We start from the raw sequence: 17,869 nt of genomic DNA, 5'->3' as shown, positions 1-17,869 counted from the left end.
CACCTTACCCCCCAGGAATGAATACATATCTCTATCTTATATATAATTAATACATTCACTCATTCAACCATTTATTGACCAGGTACTATGTATCTAGGCATTTGGGATACATCAGTGAACAAAACTGTCACAATCTCTTCCTTTTTAGAATTAACATTTTAGTACAGGGGGGAGGAGGTGGGGAGACAGGCAATAATAATCATAATAAAAAAGTAAATCATATAATTGCTAGAAGGTGGTAAGTACTGTTGAACAGAGAAATGCTAGAGTAGGGTAAGAGGGATTGGAAATGTAGGGACAGGTAGCAGTTTTAAATAGGATGGTCAGGGTGGACCTTATTGAACCAGTGGCATTATAGATAAGACTTGAGGTTATTGAGTTAACTATTTATATATTTGAAACAAAAGCATTCTAGGTAGAGAGAATAACCACTACAAAGACCTTGGGGGTAGAGCATGCCTGGTATGTTTGAGGTAGAACAAGGAGACCAGAGTAGCTGGAGCAGAATTAGTGAGAGTGAGAGTAATAAGTAATGAGGTCAAAGAGGTAAAGGGAGAAAGGATAGATCATGGAGAGCCTTGTAAGGATTGTAAGGATTTTGGCTTTAAATCTTACTAAAATGAGGAGGAACCTGATTTGATTTAATTTTCAAGAGGATCCCTCCAGCTACTGTGTTGTACATAGGTGGTCAGAAAGAAGAGCAGAAGCAAGGACTCCACTGAGGTGCTATTGCCTAATCCAGGCAAGAGATGATGATGGTTTGAAGGGCATTAGCAGTGGAGGTGGTAAGAAGTGGTCATATTTTGGACACATTTTGAAGATAGAGTCAATAGGATTTGCTGATAGATTAGACGTGGTATGTGAGAGAAAGTGAGGAGCCAAGAATGACTTCATGGTGTTTGACCTGAGCAACTGAGATGGGGAAAGTTGAGGAGGAAGCAGGCTTTGTGGCAGAATAGCAGTTTTGGACATGCTGAGTTTGAGATGTCAATTAGATATTGTGGCAGGCAGAATTATAAACATGTTCTCCTCCCCCAGGTTGCCTACCCTAACTCCTGGGACTATGAATATAATGAGATATGTTGCCTGTGAATATGTTATGTTGCAGGGCAAAAGGATTTTGCAATAAGGTTACGAATCAGTTAAATTTAAAATAGGGAGATTATCCTGGATTATCTTTCAGTATAATCATGTGAGCCCTTTAAAATTATAGGGTTTTCTCTGGCTGGTGGCAGAAGAAAAAAGCAGAAGGGGGCAGTAAGAAAGATTTGAAGCATGAAAAGATTTCTACACGCTGGTGCTGACTTGAAGATGGAGGAGGCCACATGACAAGGAATGTGGGTGCCCCCTAGAAAGCTGAGAGCAGCCTAGCTAACAACCAGCAGGGAAATAGGGACATCTGTCCTACAGCTGCTAGGAACTGAATTCTGTCAACAACTGAATGAGCTGGAATCCAATTCTTCCCTAGAACATTTAAATAAGAGCTCGGCCCACCCAACACGTTGAGTTTGGCCTTGTCAGATCCCAAGTAGAGAACCTAGTCCAGCCTACCCAAACTTCTGACCTACAGAAACTGAGATAACAAATGGCTGTTGTTTTAAGTGACTATTATTTGTAATTTGTTCTACAACAATAGAAAACTAAGGCAGACATGTATGTGGAGATGCCAAGTAAGCAGTTGGATATATAAGACTGGAGTTCAGGAGAAAGATTTGGATTGCAGATATCCATTTGAGTGTCCTTGGCATAAAGATGGTATTCAAAAACCGTATCACTTTGATGATAGCCAAAGGAGTGAGTAAGGATGGAGTAGAGACTTCAACCAAAGAGTGAGCTCTGGGGCCCTCCAATATATATTTAATAAATTTACGTTGTATTTCATTGTAGTAAGAACACTTAACATGAGATCTACCCTATTAACAAATTATTAAGTATACAATACAATGTTGTTAACTATAGGCACACTGTTGTATGGTAGATCTCTAGAACTTATTCATCTTGCATTACTGAAGCTATAAACCCATTGATTGGCAACTTCCCTTTCCCCTTCCCTCTACCCCTGGCAACTGCCATTTTGCTCTCTGTTTCTATGAATTTGACTATTTTAGATTCTTCATATAATTGGAGTCATATAGTATTTGTCCCTCTGTGACTGGCTTATTTCACTTAGCATGTCTTAAGTTTCATCCATGTTGTTGCATATTGCAGGATTTCCCTCTACTTTAAGGTTGAATAACATTCCATTGTATGTACATGACATATTTTCTTTATCCATTCATCCACTGATGAACATTTAGGTTATTTCTATGTCCTGACTATTGTGAAGAGTGCTGGAATGAACACTGGAGAGTTAATATCTTTTTGAGATCCAGATTTAAATTCTTTTTGATAAATATCCAGAAGTGGGATTACTGGATTATATGATAGTTCTATTTTCAATTCTTGTGGGAACCTCCCTGCTGTTTTCTTTAGTGGCTGCACCATTTTGCATTCCCACCAACGATATACAAAGGTTCCAATTTCTGCACATCCTCACCAACACTTATATTTTGCTTTTTTGATAATAGCCAGCTCCCCAGCTCCCCAAAAAAGCATGGTACTGGCATAAAGGCAGACACATAGGCCAATGGAACAGAATAGGAAGCCCAGAAATAAATCCATGCGTATACAGTCAACTGATCTTCACCAAGGGTACCAAGAATACACAATGGGGAAAGGATAGTCTCTTCAATAAATGGTACTGGGAAAACTGGATATCCACATACAAAAGAATGAAACTGGACCCTTATCTCACACGATGCACAAAAAGCAACTGAAAATGGACTAAAGACTTAAATGTGAGACCTGAAATTGTAAGACTCCTAGAAGAAAATGTAAGGGAAAAGCTTTATGATATTAATCATGGCAGTGATTTCATGGATATGACATTGAAAGCACAGTCAACAAAAGCAAAAATACACAAGTGGGACTACATCAAACTAAAAACCTTCTGTACAGAAAAAGAAACATTCAGCAGAGTGAAAAGGCAACCTATAGAATAGGAGAAAATACTTTCAAACCATATATCTGGGGTCCTCCAATATTAAGAGGTAAGAGAGAAAAGAAGTGCAAGGCAAGGAGATTGAGAAGGAGGGAGCACTGAGGTAGGAGGAAAATCAAGAGATTATGGTGGCCTGGAAGTCATGTGAAGAAAGTATCGAGGAAGAAAGAGTGATGAACTATGTCAAATGCTGAGAAGTCAAGTAAGAGTAAGATTTAGCAACACAGGGGTTCTGGACCCACTCAAGAACAGTTCTGGTGGAATGATACAGACAAAGAAGAGATGATTGGAGTGGGTTGAAGAGAGGGAGGAAAGAGAGGAATTAGAGACACAAATTACATAGCACTTCTTTAAGGAGTTTTGCAGCAAAAGGGCGCAAAAAATGTAGGCAATAACTTGTGAGGAAAGTTAGTACAGAGCTTTTCTTTTTTTTAAGACGGGAAAAATAATGGCATGCGTTTGTTCTGTTTGGAAAGATTCGGTAGAGATGGAAAAATTGATGAGGGGACTATTTCTGAGAAGTCCTTGAATAAGTGAAGGGGGTGGAGTTTCGTGTGAAATTGGAGAGGAAAGCTTTAGATAGGAATATGTTTGTCTATCTTAACAGGTGAGAAGGCAGAGCATGGAGGCGTGATGCTGTCAGGTGGATTGATATGTTAGTTGGAGTCTGAGTATTTCGGTAACTGATAATGACAAAGTCCAGCCTATGACCGTGGAAATCAGCAGTTGAGGTAGGATGAAGGACAAGATGATGGGGAAGAGGAAGTGGAGGACCATAGAGGCTAGGGTATTGGAAGAATCATTTATATGTGTGTTGAAATTGCCAAAAATTAAAACAGGAATAGTATTAGAATGATAGTGAACCAAGAGCTAAAATCCATGAGAAACAAGGTGAGATTGATCTGGGGGTTGCTGGATGACAGTAGTAATGTAGTGGACGAGGTAATACAATCCAATGACTTGAGATTCAAAGCTGGAAGTTTTTAGGGAAGAGGGAGGGAGAATTAAAGTGGCAATGAAGAGCAAAGATGATACCTACTGCACCCCCAAGTCCAGTTGTTTGATGGCTGTGGAAGAAAAAACAGGCTCTATTGTGAGAGCTTCAGGGAAGTAGCATCTTCACGGGAGCTAGGTTTTAGTTAGAACAAGATAGTAAAGGGAACTCTCAGAGAGGTAGAGCTAGATGTAAAAAGTAGAGGAGATTTTGCTGATGACTAACTGAATTCCAGAGAGCACAGCAGAATGGTTTCAGCAGTTGGGGAGGGGTGGAAAGGGGGAAGAAATAGGAGATGTATAGAACCTTATGAGGATTAGGATGTGGGCAATGAGGGGTGATGTTGGAATCTGGGAATTCTTATAATGACAGATATAACCAGGAATAAAGGGATGAATTAGATTAGTGCTGGTGGATTTAAGCAAATAGCAGCAAAGCTGTGAGGGGTGGGGAGTAGGTGTGAAATTATTAACATATTTTTGTCCATATTGGTATGCCCTGAAGCCAAGTTAAACATGATCTAATTTATGATAAACAAACAACCCTCACTTGCACAATAGGAGCCTGTTGGAAATGCCAACTCCACAGTGGAAAGTCACCAGTGGCTCAGCTCCCAAGCAAAATGTCAAACACTTGGCCTGATTTTAAATGGGAAAAGAGAAAGAGAGCAGAGTTTCCTCTCAAGCCGTTCATCCCTTAAGTCAGGTTATCAGTGCCTATAATGTTTAGGCAAGAGGTGACAGGAGAGAAACAGGTCTTGTAGGTGTGAGTGACATTCCACTATCCAGGAGGAAGGGGATCATCTCCAAGCAGTGACACCCAGCCAGGTATGAGGATGCCACAATGAGCCCAGATGTATACATTTCTAATTTATTGGGAAACTTTCCCAATTTAGCAGTTTCCAGTACTTCCATGAGAAGCATACAACAACCTCATAACAAAAGCTAATGTGGAGGGGCCGGCCCCGTGGCTTAGCGGTTGAGTGCGCGCGCTCCGCTGCTGGTGGCCCGGGTTTGGATCCTGGGCGCGCACCGATGCACCGCTTCTCTGGTCATGCTGAGGCCACGTCCCACATACAGCAACTAGAAGGATGTGCAGCTATGACATACAACTATCTACTGGGGCTTTGGGGGTAAAATAAATAAAATCTTTAAACAAAAAAAAAAGCTAATGTGGAAAACTTCCTTGGGTGTGAACATTCACAAAAGTGTTAGTACTAGCATCAAATATTGAACTAACAGGGGCATTAGAGATCACTAGAGATCATCTAGTTTTGTGGCTTCCAAAGTTTTACATTTTGCAGGGGAAGCTTTATTATATTTTATTTTGTAGAAATCTTACAAGGAACCACAGTATACATAAAATAGATAAAAATAAAACTGCTTTGGGTAGTTTTTGAGATGCTTCTGAATTCCTACTGTTTGGTCTCTACCACTTTATGAGAGCTTATGACCACCTCTGGGGAAACTTAAAGGATTGTGTAACACAATTTTGACAAGCATTGATTCAAATGCTTTGTCTTGGCTTGGGTTCCCCCTACAAAGCATACACTGTACGAAGGATTTGAATGCAAATTGTTTATTCAGGAGGTGATCCCAGGCAGCACCAGTAGGGGAGTGGGGAATGACATGGAAAGGGAAGGCAGCCAATACAGGGTGCATTAATGTGTAGGTTCCCGGTGGGCAACTGGGAGGACAGTGTAGAACATACCTGAGTTTTCCCACCTGAGAGAACCACCACATGACATTGGTCATTTATCTATGAACCACCACATGACATTGGTCAAGATTGCTACAGGATGTTAACTCCTTGGCACTTCTTCCCCACCCTGTGCATGGCAGAGTTCATCCCTGAGGCCAGGGAAAGCCTTCAAGCACAGAATTGCAGGTGCTTGCAGTAAGAAATCGTAGGTGTGCACTGCATGGTGAGTATGAAGGGCAAATAGGTGGCACACTAATAGTGTCTATGACATTCTTCTTTTGAAAGGGGGAGAAGAGGGTGTCCTGAAGAGGTAGAGAAATGATGGTAGAGCATGATCTTGGATCCTTGTTCTCTGACTGCTCATGCTATAAGACATGACCCTGCCTTTCAAAAAAGCACATATGTTAAAATGTATATGACGTTGTTCAACAATTATTCATTAAGCACCTAATATGTGCCAGGCACTATTTTAGGCCCTTGAGATATATCAGTGAACAAAACACTCCTGGTCTTATTATGCATGTATTCTCGTTAGAGAAATACGGCAATAAACAACAAATGTAAGAAATAAATGAGTTACATAATAAGTTAGAAGATGATAAGTATTATGAGGTAAGCTTAAGGGAAATAAGGGTACAATAGGTGATTGAAAAGGGGGAAAAGAACTAGATTCTGGATGTAGTTTGAAGGCAGAGCCAACAGGGGTTGGAGGTAGGAGGTGGATTAGGGAGGACTGTAATTTTAAATAGGGTTGGTCAAGGGAGACCTCACAGGGGCAGCATTCATGAGTAGTGAGGGAGGCAGCCATGTGGGTATCTGTGGGAAAAGTGTTCCAAGCAGAGGGAACAGTCAGCACAAAGTCTTTAAGGAAGGAGCCCATTTTAGCAACAGCAAGGAAACCAGAATACCTGGAGCGAAGTGAGTCAAAAGGAAAGCAATAAGGTATGAGGTCAGAGATGAACAAGGAGGCTGGAAAATGTGAGGCTTTATAAGACTTTGGGTTTACTCTGAGTGGGATGGGAACCTCTGGAGAGTTTTGAACAGAGAAGTGATATTATCTGACTTAGGTTTTAAAAGGATCACTTTGGTTGTTGCTTTGAGAGTAGACTTTAGGGGCTAAGAGAGGAAGCAGGAGACCAATTAGAAGCCTTCATAATAATTCAAGTAAAAAATGAGGTGGCTTGGACTAGGGTGATAGCAGAAGAGATAATGAGAAGTGGACAGATTCTGGACATATTTTCAGGATAGTGACAGCTGTTGCAGACAGGTTTAGATGTAGAGTATGAGAGTAAGAGAGGAATCAAATATAATGTCAAAATTTTTGGTCTGAGCAACTAGAACAGTGCTGTCCTTGAGATGGTGGAGTAGATTGCCAGTGGAGTAGGTTTCTGGGGGAGCATAGGAATTGAATTTTGAACTTCCTGAGTTGAAGATGTCGTGTATACACCAAATGGACACGTTGAGTAGGCAGTTAGGTGTATGAGTCTGGCATTCTGAAGAGATGTCTAGGTTAGAGGGTAAAAGTTGAGAGAAGTTGGGAGATAGATGGTATTTAAAGCTGTCAGGCTGGATAAGATTCCCAAAGAGCATGGACAGCTAAGGAAGAGCTCTGGGGCACTAAAAAACTAAGAGGATTGAGGTAAGAGGAAGAACCTACCAGGAAACTGAGAAGGAGGAACCTGTGAGGCAGGAGGAAAGCTAGAAGAGTGTGGTGTTCTGGAAGTGTCAAAGAGATGAGAACTGAGATGACATTGGAGTTAGCACCATGGAGGTCATTTGTGACCTCAACCAGACAAGTTTTGGTGGGGTCGTGTGAGCAAACACCTTATTTGATAGGTTTAACTGAAAATAGGAAGAGGAATTTATGAAAACAAGCATAGACACATCTTTTGGGAAGTTTTGCTGCAAAGGACAGCAGATATTTGAATATAAGATGTCAGGGAATGAGGGTTTAAAAGAGAGTTTGATTTTTAAAGATGGGAGAAATGAAACATATTTCTGATGGGAAAGATCTACTGGAGTGGGAAAATTGATGTGGGAGAGAATGGTGAGAATTGCTGGAATGATGTCTGTGACTGGGCTTGAGGGGACAGCATCTAGTGGATAAGTGGGAATGTTGGCTTTTAAGACAGGATCATAAATAGTTGAACTTTGGAACATACAGGAAGGCACAGTGTATGAGTACAGATACTGTAGAGGGGTAGATAAAGTACTGAGGATTTTCTTCACGAAGTAGGCATCAAGGACATTGGTTGAGAGTGATGATTGGGGCTACAGGGTTTAGAGGTTGAGAAGAGAGGAGGAGATATGAAATGATTACCTAGGTTTATAAAAGAGTGAATAGACTAAGAAAATAAAGTATGATTGTTGGGCAGCATTAAGAGCCTATTTGCGGTTCACGCTTATGGATTTAGATAACAATCAGTTATCATAGATTGTATGTTTTTCTTCCGTCACATTCAGCTGCACAGGGGCAGGTGTAGTATAGGTGGCAAGTTGGATTTAATTAATGTTGTGGTTTTGCCACAGCAAATGTGATGAAGCAAGAGAGGGGCAAGGGAGATGAGGCGATACAAGGCAGTGAATTGGTTATAATTATTTACCAAAGAATAAGCTGGGTAAGGAGGGAAGAGGAGATATCAATGGGTGAGGGAGAATGAGAAGTTGGTAGGACCAATGAATTGGAGGTCTTATCGTGGGTCTTAGTGTTGATGGAGTCTGGGTGGCAGAGGATGTGAGCTGGAAAGGTAGATGGTGGTCAGGGAGTGAGATGCATGCAAATGAGTTCGTGGAGGGGTTGCAGTTATTGGTAATGACAAGGTCATTATGGACATGGCTATGGGAGTGAGTGGCTGAAGTATTGAGGAGAGGAGCTCGAGGAACCGAAAAACTAGGGTATTGAATTCATCTATGTGTATATTGAAATCTCTATGAATTAGGAGTGGAACAGTGTTGTATAGAAAAGGGAGTAGAATAAAATATACAGGGCTGGCCCCGTGGCTTAGTGGTTAAGAGCACGCGCTCTGCTGCTGGCGTCCCGGGTTCGGATCCCGGGCGTGCACCGACGCACCGCTTCTCCGGCCATGCTGAGGCTGCGTCCCACGTACAGCAACTAGAAGGACGTGCAGCTATGACATACAACTATGTACTGGGGCTTTGGGGGAAAAAATAAATAAATAAAAAAATTATTTAAAAAAAAGAATAAAATATACATATAGCTGGTATATAGCTGGGTAGTGGGTTACAATTGCTTTAAATATATTTATTACACTTCATGTATTACTCTTATACTCGAAAGTAAATGATTAAAAAATATAAATTGTTTCAATAGGGGTTCAGTCAGGAAAACAAAAATTTTATATATATAATTTTTTGCAGGTATTTGGGTGCTTACAAACCGCTGCGAAGCTGGAAGAGTGCATGTCAGGGAATCAGCCATCAGTTTTCAATTTTGCCATACTCCTGTGGTCCAGAGTCAGAGTGCTGCCACCGGTGAGTCAGGAACCTGCAGGAAATTGCTGCTGACTTCACAGCTTCTTCACATCCTGAGATGAGTGAATGGCAGGGGAATGCAGAGGCTGTTGAAAAACTTATTTGTACAAAGCCCATGTATCTGGTGCCACTGCTGGAGGAAGAAGAAAATGACTTCTGCCTCTTTTACTCCTTTCAAATCTCATGTGAATGCAGCTCATCGGCAGGTTGTAAATTACATCCATCCCTCTGCACACAAGGGAATCTGCAAACTGTAGTGGTAGGTGTCCAGAGCCTGTGATACAGAGGGGAGCAGAAGAGAGGAAGGGGAGTGAATGCTTATTGTAGAACGAAACAAGACAAGACTAAATAATATCCAGCCTAGCCAACATTGCTTCATAGAGTCAAAATGCCTTCCATGGATCAATTTGTACTGTCCCTTCTTAAGTTTGGGACTATGCCTTCTTAACTTAAATTCTCCTTGTTTTATATTCTACTGAGTCCAAAAGACAAGGATCTTTTACTTTCTAGCCCCCATTTTTGAGACTGTAGGATCCAGCATCAATGGAGAGGTTTCTTAAAAACTGCATATATGTGTGTGTGTGTTCAGTAAACAATTATGTTTACCTCACAAGTATTCCCCAGACTTAAGGGAGGGAAGATGTTGGATTTCATTTGAGGACAGTTACTAACGTATCCAGATGGAGTTTAAAGAGTCAGAGGAGTGGAATAAAGGGAGAGAGCAAAATGGGCCAGGATAATCAAGGATAGCTTTGTGAAGAAGGTAGGATTTGATCTAGACCTTGAGGGAAAGGGAAATAGAAAAACACATAAACAGGGTGTTGGAAGACTAGAGTTCTAGTTTTGGCCCTGCACTTAACTAGCTATGTGACTCTGGTTGTCATTAGGACTGTTCACAAATATTGCTGCTCAATTCCTTTCTACTAGGTACAAGGACTGGGCCCCTGAAGTCAGATGTGGTCATGTCACTTCCTTTGGTAATGGAATGTAAGTGGAAGAGAGATATGTCACTTTCGGCTAGCAGCATTGACTCACTAGTGCCCGATGCCAGCTTTCCTTTTCTTGCTGTGGTAATCATGCAAGCATGTGTTAAGATGGAGCCTCTGTCAGTCTGGGTTCCTGAGGGAGTATGAACAGATGTGTTGTGCGTGTAGTGTGAGAAAGAAATATATCTTTGATGTGTTAAGCCACTGGGATCTTTGGAGTTCTTGTTACAACGGCATAACCCTGTCCATCTTGACTATTTGAGTGATCTTGAGCAAGCCGCTTCGTGTGTGGGAGCCCCAGTTTCCCCTGGGTAAGATGAAAGATCTATAATAAATAGATTGTTTTCAAGAATTTTTCTTTTCCAGTAGCAGATTTCAAAAGAAATCCACCAAGAAACCTAAAGTGTAAATGTACGCAAAGAGAGCTGGGTATCCTCTAGGTGAAAAATGCTGGATATAGATCTCTAATGTTCTGTCCAGCCCTAGCACATTATAGGTCTCTTGAATGACCCAGAGTCTGGCAATTCTGGTCAGCTTGGCTGACTTCTCTCTCACAGGAGCACATCCGACTAGTATGAATTTCAGTAGCACAAATCAGTTTTCCCGGGATTTCCACTTCTAGGTAAGGTGAACTTTGTGATTCTGGCTTACAAAACAATCTGTGGGATCTGCCTTAAGTGGCTTTCTGGTTTCCCCTTGACACACTGTGACAAAGGCAGCTAAGATGACCTACTCCTTGCCAGGAAACCAGGCATGTAACTGACAGATGATGCTGAGGATCTGTCACTGAATTCCATTACTAATGCTAGAGTGGACTCAAGTGACCTCTGTAGGGGAATGACTGGAAAGTCCTATCAGTGAGCTTGATGGTGTGATATCAGAAGCTGGGAAAAGAACTGTTAAATAGACACAGTGCAGCCTTTAGAGCTACCAATGGTTTGAGTGGGTGAGATGGACAATGAATTACGAACTTTTTCTAAAGGAAGGGCCTATATGACTCCTGACATCTCTCTCTTCCTCTCCGTGTTCTCAGTGGTAAAATGATCTCTGGATTCAGACAGACTGGGGTTTGAATCCCAACTCATCTACCAGTTGATCCTGGCATGTACCCTAATGGCTCTGTGCTTCAGTTTCTTCAATTATAAAGTGAAATGATAGGCTAGGTGGTTGTGAGGATTAAATGAGATGAAACACGCAAAACACATGCCACAAATTCTTTCTCCCTTTCACCCTCTTCATCTCCTGTTCCTTTTAGTTTCCATCTATTTGGCAATTCCTATGATGCATCTTTCCTATTGAACATATTGGTTATATCTCCAGAAATGTTAAGTGTTTATTTATTTGACGTTCTGTGGGCATCACTTTGCACTGTTTGGTTAGGGGACTTGGGAAAGTTCTATCCTTCAATATTTTATGAGCATGTGTCTTCAAGATCTATCTTAGCTGTTGCCAAGTGCCTACTTGCATGGCGGAGATGCCTAGTTCCATTTTTTTAACTAGAAGGAGGTCTTGGAGAACAGTCAAACTTATTTACCTTAAAATTGGCTCTAAAACTCTTCCTGTGCTGACTCGGACATATGGGGAAGATGAACAATAGGGCATCCTCAGCAAGGGGAAGAGAAATTTGCCGAGTGTCCTGATTCAGTAGTGTTCACTTTTCACTTGCTTTGGGGTAAAAATGGTAGCCAGGAATGGGGTACAGAGATCATAAGAGGCCCTAAGTTTGTGACCTGAGGAGGTCACTTTGATTTAAAGTGGGAGCCACATCTAATGGGAGGGCCTGAAGGTTTAAGGAATGGAATGAACAACAATGCAATGAAAACAGAGCAAGATTCAGAACCAGAGGACCTGGGCTTGGTCCTTGACTTCAATATTGTCCTTGAGGAAATTTTTTAACGTTGTTGACCCTCAGTTTACTCATCTGTAAAAGGGAGATATTACTTAAGAGCAATGTTATGTGCATTAAAGAAGATAATATATGTGAAAAATACTTTGTGGATTCTAAACGACTGTCCAATGGTTAGGGGTTATGATGATCATCCTCACATCTGTTACTGGGTGAACACATGGGTAATACCTTACAGGGGGCCCACGGGCCACATCAAGCAAGAGGCGTCAGGGGCAATGTCTCTGAGGCAGGGCTGTGGACTTTGGCCGTACCACTGTTTAAAACACTTGACATCACTCCTGTTTGGTGACTGTGGGACCCAAAGTATAGTCATGATGAGTAACTTGATGAATGTCTTGCAGAAAATTGGTAACAAAGTTGAGACTAGCATTTATACTGAGTGCATCCCTGTATCCTCGTTAGTCAACTAGTGATAAGAGAGTGAATGTGAGATTACTGTTGGTATAAACACATAATAGCTCTGTAGCGACATCCATGTGGATTCTTGCATGTCTAGATAGTGGCTTTCCAGAGGACATGTACCAGATACAAGGCAAATCCACTCACAATGGATACTGACAAGATTTGGCAAAAGAATCAGAGGTTATCATTTTCCTTGGGTCTTGTATTACAAACCCATTGTTTAAATCCTGTTGGGATTTGTGTTGTTTCCATTGCTAGACATTGTCACCTGTCAAAGTATTTATGACTCACTTATGGTTTTATCCACCAAATATGTATTGAACATCTTCTGTGATTAAACTACTGTATTAGGGAGCCATGGATGATTTTTTCCCCTCCAAATTTTATTATGAAAATTTTCATCCATAGAGAAAAATTGACAGAAATTTACAACCAGAAACTGGCTTATACAATTACACATCTCAACACATCTGTTCTTCAATCTATCCATCTTATTGTTCCCCCTAAATACTTGGGCGTGTGTATCAGAAACCATGGGAAGTTTCTGAGCAGGCGTGTAATAAGACTCACGCTGCATATTATCCAAATGTCTCCTACGAAAATATGGATGTGATGGTGCTGGTCCTGGTGATTGTGCCTTTCACACTGCCTCTGTTCTTCCTTCTCTTATTTTTAGGAGGATCTGTCATTGATTAATATGGTGGGAAGGGCAGAGAATTTCCATAAGGTGAACGGGAGAGATAAGGATGGTGCTGATCTACACAGGCATGCTTTCACACATGTACTGGAAAAGATGATATTGGGATGTGATCATGAGGCATCCTTAAAGTCCCTAGGCCTACTTTATCCAGATCATCATTTTCCAAAATATGTAGCTACTGTGCTAGGAATTTTATGTATACTATCTCTTGTCATCTTTGCAACAACCCTGTGAGTTGGCATTAATATTCCCATTTTTCTGATGTGCATACTGAGTATCGGAAAGTTTAAGTCACTTACTTGAATTACTTGGCTGGGAGATGGTACAACTTGACTCAGACTCTAGAGACAATGTTCTTTCCCCTTCATTGGCTGTTGCCCAAAGCTGGCACTGATTCTACCACTTGCAAGCCACAGTGCTACAGACACAAGTGTTATAAAAGCAAAGGAAATCAGCAAAACTTATATCTCTTCTAATAGACACGTTATAGGATCCCACAGTCCCATGGTAGCAATCATCCAATGTTCCTTTCAGTCTGTGGACATTGGTGAGGAACGATTTCCCTCTTGGCTAGCCTGCAGATTTGCAGTTGCTGGCACGGGTATGCACCTCTCCCCTGGCTTGGCCTCTGCTGATCTGATTGGCTTCTGTTTGCCAATAGTATTCTTTCCCATCCGTCTAAGGCCCTTATTGCTCTTCCTGACCAAACCATAAGAAGCCTTGAAGATTTTCCAACCTCATCAGGGACTACAGTGCTTTCCCAATGCTCATGTCCTAGTAATAATGAGGTCTGATTAGGGACTTGCTTCTTGAGGCCAATCCTCTCAATATATGGGTCAACTTTATTTGTTTGCTGGTAGGAGGTGAGAAGAAATAAGGAGAGCTTATTACTCCTGAGAGATTTACCTCTGAGTCTTTTTTTATAAAACAATGATAAAAATATATAACGAAATTTATCATCTTAACCATTTTTAAGTATACAATTCAATAGTGTTAAGTGTATTCATATGGTTGTGCAACAGATCACCAGAAATTTTTCATCTTGTAAAACTAAAACTATATATTCATTAAATAACAACTCTCCATTTTTCCCTCCCCCCAGCCCCTGGCAGCCTGTTTCAATCGGTATGACTACCTCAGATACCTCATATAAGTGGAATCAGACTGTATTTATTTTTTTGTGACTGACTGATTTCACTTTACATAACGTCTTCAAGGTTCAGCCATGTTGTAGCATATGACAGGATTTCCTTCATTTTTAAGGTTGAATAGTATTCCATTGTATGTGTATACCATATTTTGTTTATCCATTCATTTGTCAACAGACACTTGGGTTGCTTCCAACTCTTGGCTATTGTGAACAGTGAGACTATGAATATGGGTGTGCAAATATCTTTTCAAGATCCTGCTTTCAATTCTCTTAGATAAAAACCCAGAAATGGGATTGCTGGTCATATGGTAATTCTATTTTTAATTTTTTAATTAACACAAGGCAAAGTGTGTGGAACCTCCATACTGTTTTCCACAGTAGCTGTACCATTTTACCATTCCCACCAACAGTGCACAAGGATTCCAATTTCTCCACATCCTTTCCAACGCTTGTTATTTTCAGTTTTTTTTTTTTTTTTTTTTGATGATAGCCTTCCTAATGGGTGTGAGGTGATATCTTATTGTGGTTTTGATTTGCATTTCTCTAATGATTAGTGATGTTGAGCATCTTTTCATATGCTTATTGACCACTTGTATACCATCTTTGGAGAAATGTCTATTCAAGTTCTTTGCCCATTTTTAATAGGATTGTTATTGTTGAGTTGTAGGAGTTCCCTATATATTGTGCATATTAACCCCTTATCAGGTATATAATTTGCAAATATTTTCTTCCATTCCATAGATTGCCTTTTCACTCTGTTGACTGTGTCATGTGGTCACATCTGCCTTTTGTTTTTTTTTCTTGCTGAGGAAGATTCACCTTGGGCTAACATCCATGCCAGTCTTCCTCTATTTTGTATGTTGGTCACCCAGCATAGCTACTGACGAGCTGACGAGTGGTGTAGGGTCACGCCTGGGAGCCGAACCCAGTCCGCCAAAGTGGAGTGCGCTGAACTTAATCACTAGGCCATGGGGCCGGCTGCACATCTGCCTATGCTTTGAAGATCAACTTCTATGCTCAGTGTCAGAAAATCTTCTCAGATTAGGACATATTACCTACCTCTGGTATAGCACCTACTATATTTAACTATTTATCATTTGATTAAGATCTTTAGAGGCAGATACTAAGTACTATTTAACTTAGTATTCTTAGTGCCTAGATCAATAAATGTTTAAAATGAAAATGAAATGAAATGAGTCTCTATTTTACCTCTCATTTATATACTTGGCCTTCCCCACCTAGAGTCAACTCCATCTCCATGGTGGGGCTATCAGAGCAGGCCAGTTCATTAATTAGGCCTTGAATGAGAGGTTTCCAGCAAGGAGGACTCTTAGGAACAGGAAGTGGTCACCATCCAGGTCCATTGATGAAGCAGTTTCTGAATTCTGCAGATTCTGGTGATTTGACTTCAGCTCTCTATGGGGAATACGGTAATCATAGTTCAGAGTTCTTTCTCTATCTAAAGAGGGCCATACTAGTAAGAGAGTTCTAGCAAATTCCTGGTTGGCCATCATAGGCTTTCATTCATTTTTGTGGTTTCTATAGCACCTAGCATAGTGTCAGGCATAGAAAGTACCAAGATAGTCCAGGAAGTATAAAGAATTTTGGGCAAGAAGTCAGAGATTTGGATTAATTCAAGAGATGCCACTTACACGGGCTGTGATCTTAGGCAAGTCATTTAACCTCTCAGGCAGTTCGTTTTCTTGCCTGTAAAGTGAAAGTCTTGTGCTCTAGGTCTCTTTCATTTTTCATGATTAACCTGTGATTCACAGGCATTTTCTAATTGTTCCTGCAATTGAAGTGCAGACTTGCTTTTTCATCAGATTTGGCATTCAAGGAGTTCCTGAACTTGTCTGTAATCTTCTTTTTACATTTCTGAAGAGAGAATGGCCAGAGTTGCTAGGGCAACTATTATTTCTTAGTAATCTTGATATGAATTCTTATAATATATGTGATACAGCATCTTTTTATAAAAGGACACTAATATTATTTAATTAATTAATTTTATTTATTAACTACCTGCCCTAGAGCTTTACAATGGGCCTAGAGGCTAATAAATTCATGCTAACTATGGGACCATTTTCCTTTCTTTATTGACGCTGGCAAACCCTAATCATGATTTTGCACTAGGTTGGCATTTGTTTACTTAGTTTTCAGATTTTTAAGGTGACTGAAGGGACTGGTTAAAAGTTCCCATATAGAGTTAGTGTTGATATATAAAATCACTTTTTTCTTTTGACCCTCAAATTTTGGAAAATATTATGTAGTGTTTGAAATGTTTCTGAGGTCCAGAAATGCTTCATGATTCGTTCAAAAGAATTATGAGATGGTGTTATCTGGAAAGCAGAGAGTCCTTAGCTGTAGTTGCTGTTCCCAATGGGATCCTGTTGCTGTCAATTATTTCAGGGAAGAGTGCAAAGTCATGGCGCGTCATTGCTAAAAATAGTCCAGACAGTGGATCAGCTCCAAGTCACTGCTTATGCTGCAGCTACATACTCAGGCTTGTTTTGCTCCATCTGACCCTCGGGAATCCTGAAGTCAGGAAATCAGGCACCAAACCCCTCCCCACCCACCTCCCCCAACACACTAGACACCACCACCCCTTCCACATACACCACAAACACAATACTACACACACAATACACAACACATACCGCACACATCACATACATACCACATACACACACAAACACGTACACGCACCACACATGTAGAGGAACTGAGAGATGTGATGCCTCGCTGAGCATCTGTGTGTGAAATAGGAGGCCCATGAGCAGGGGCAGCTAATTAAGGCAGCCAAGTTGCTGTCAGGGACCTGTAGGCCTCCCTCTCTGGTCTCCCTCCCTCCACCTTTCTGTACATGCTCCTGCTTGTGTTCTGTTCTCAAGGTCTTTGTCACCACAGTGCGCAGTGATCAGAGTCTGTGACTGAATTCTCTTTCAGAATTAAAGCGTCTTTGTGCTGTAAAACACTCCACCACAATGGTGTGAATTACAATGCGTTCAGAGGGCAGCCAGAGGCCAATTGGGTCCACTCTCCTTCTGTGATCCTCTGAACTCTGCAACTGGCTACAGCAGTGCTGCCTGACAAACAATTTAGTCTTCTTTGAGCGACTGACACTCCTCTTAGGATTTTCGTCAGCCAAGTCCTTTTTTTGTACTTGAGGGCAAAGTTTTTAGGAGCCTAAGTAAGTGGAACTCTTCCTAGAAATTTTAACTCCTTGTCATTTTGATCCAATGCCCTAGTAATCCAGCTTTGTGGGTTTTGGGCTGGGTGTGCAGGTGGTAGGTGAGAGATTACATGTCATCTAGGGCGTAAAGGCAGTCTTATTCATCAATTCATTTGTCAGACATCAAGTGAAGGGAGGTGGGGTGAGACTCAGAGCACATTGGAAAAATCCTGCACTTTTCAATTTCAACATTTTTGTACCCTCAAGGCAAGGGGAGAGTGTTGGGCTGACTGTGACAAAAACAGTTTTGGCCAATTCTGTGCAGG

At 41.1% G+C, this 17,869-nt stretch overlaps 1 long non-coding RNA gene across 2 annotated transcripts in view; it reads left to right on the top strand.

The window, feature by feature from the left end:
- The window catches only part of LOC131406101 (uncharacterized), a 170,190-nt gene extending 160,568 nt beyond the window's left edge, over positions 1-9,622 (top strand). For both annotated transcript variants that reach the window (XR_009220058.1, XR_009220059.1), the window contains one exon: positions 9,114-9,622. This is a non-coding gene — a long non-coding RNA (uncharacterized LOC131406101). The remainder of the gene's footprint in view (positions 1-9,113) is intronic.
- The last annotated feature ends 8,247 nt before the right edge of the window (positions 9,623-17,869 follow it).

This window comes from Diceros bicornis, chromosome 5 (genome assembly GCF_020826845.1).
Source record: "Diceros bicornis minor isolate mBicDic1 chromosome 5, mDicBic1.mat.cur, whole genome shotgun sequence".
Classification (NCBI taxonomy): Eukaryota; Metazoa; Chordata; class Mammalia; order Perissodactyla; family Rhinocerotidae; genus Diceros; species Diceros bicornis.
Note: the sequence above shows the minus strand (reverse complement) of the source record. Positions and strands in the feature narration are given on the sequence as shown.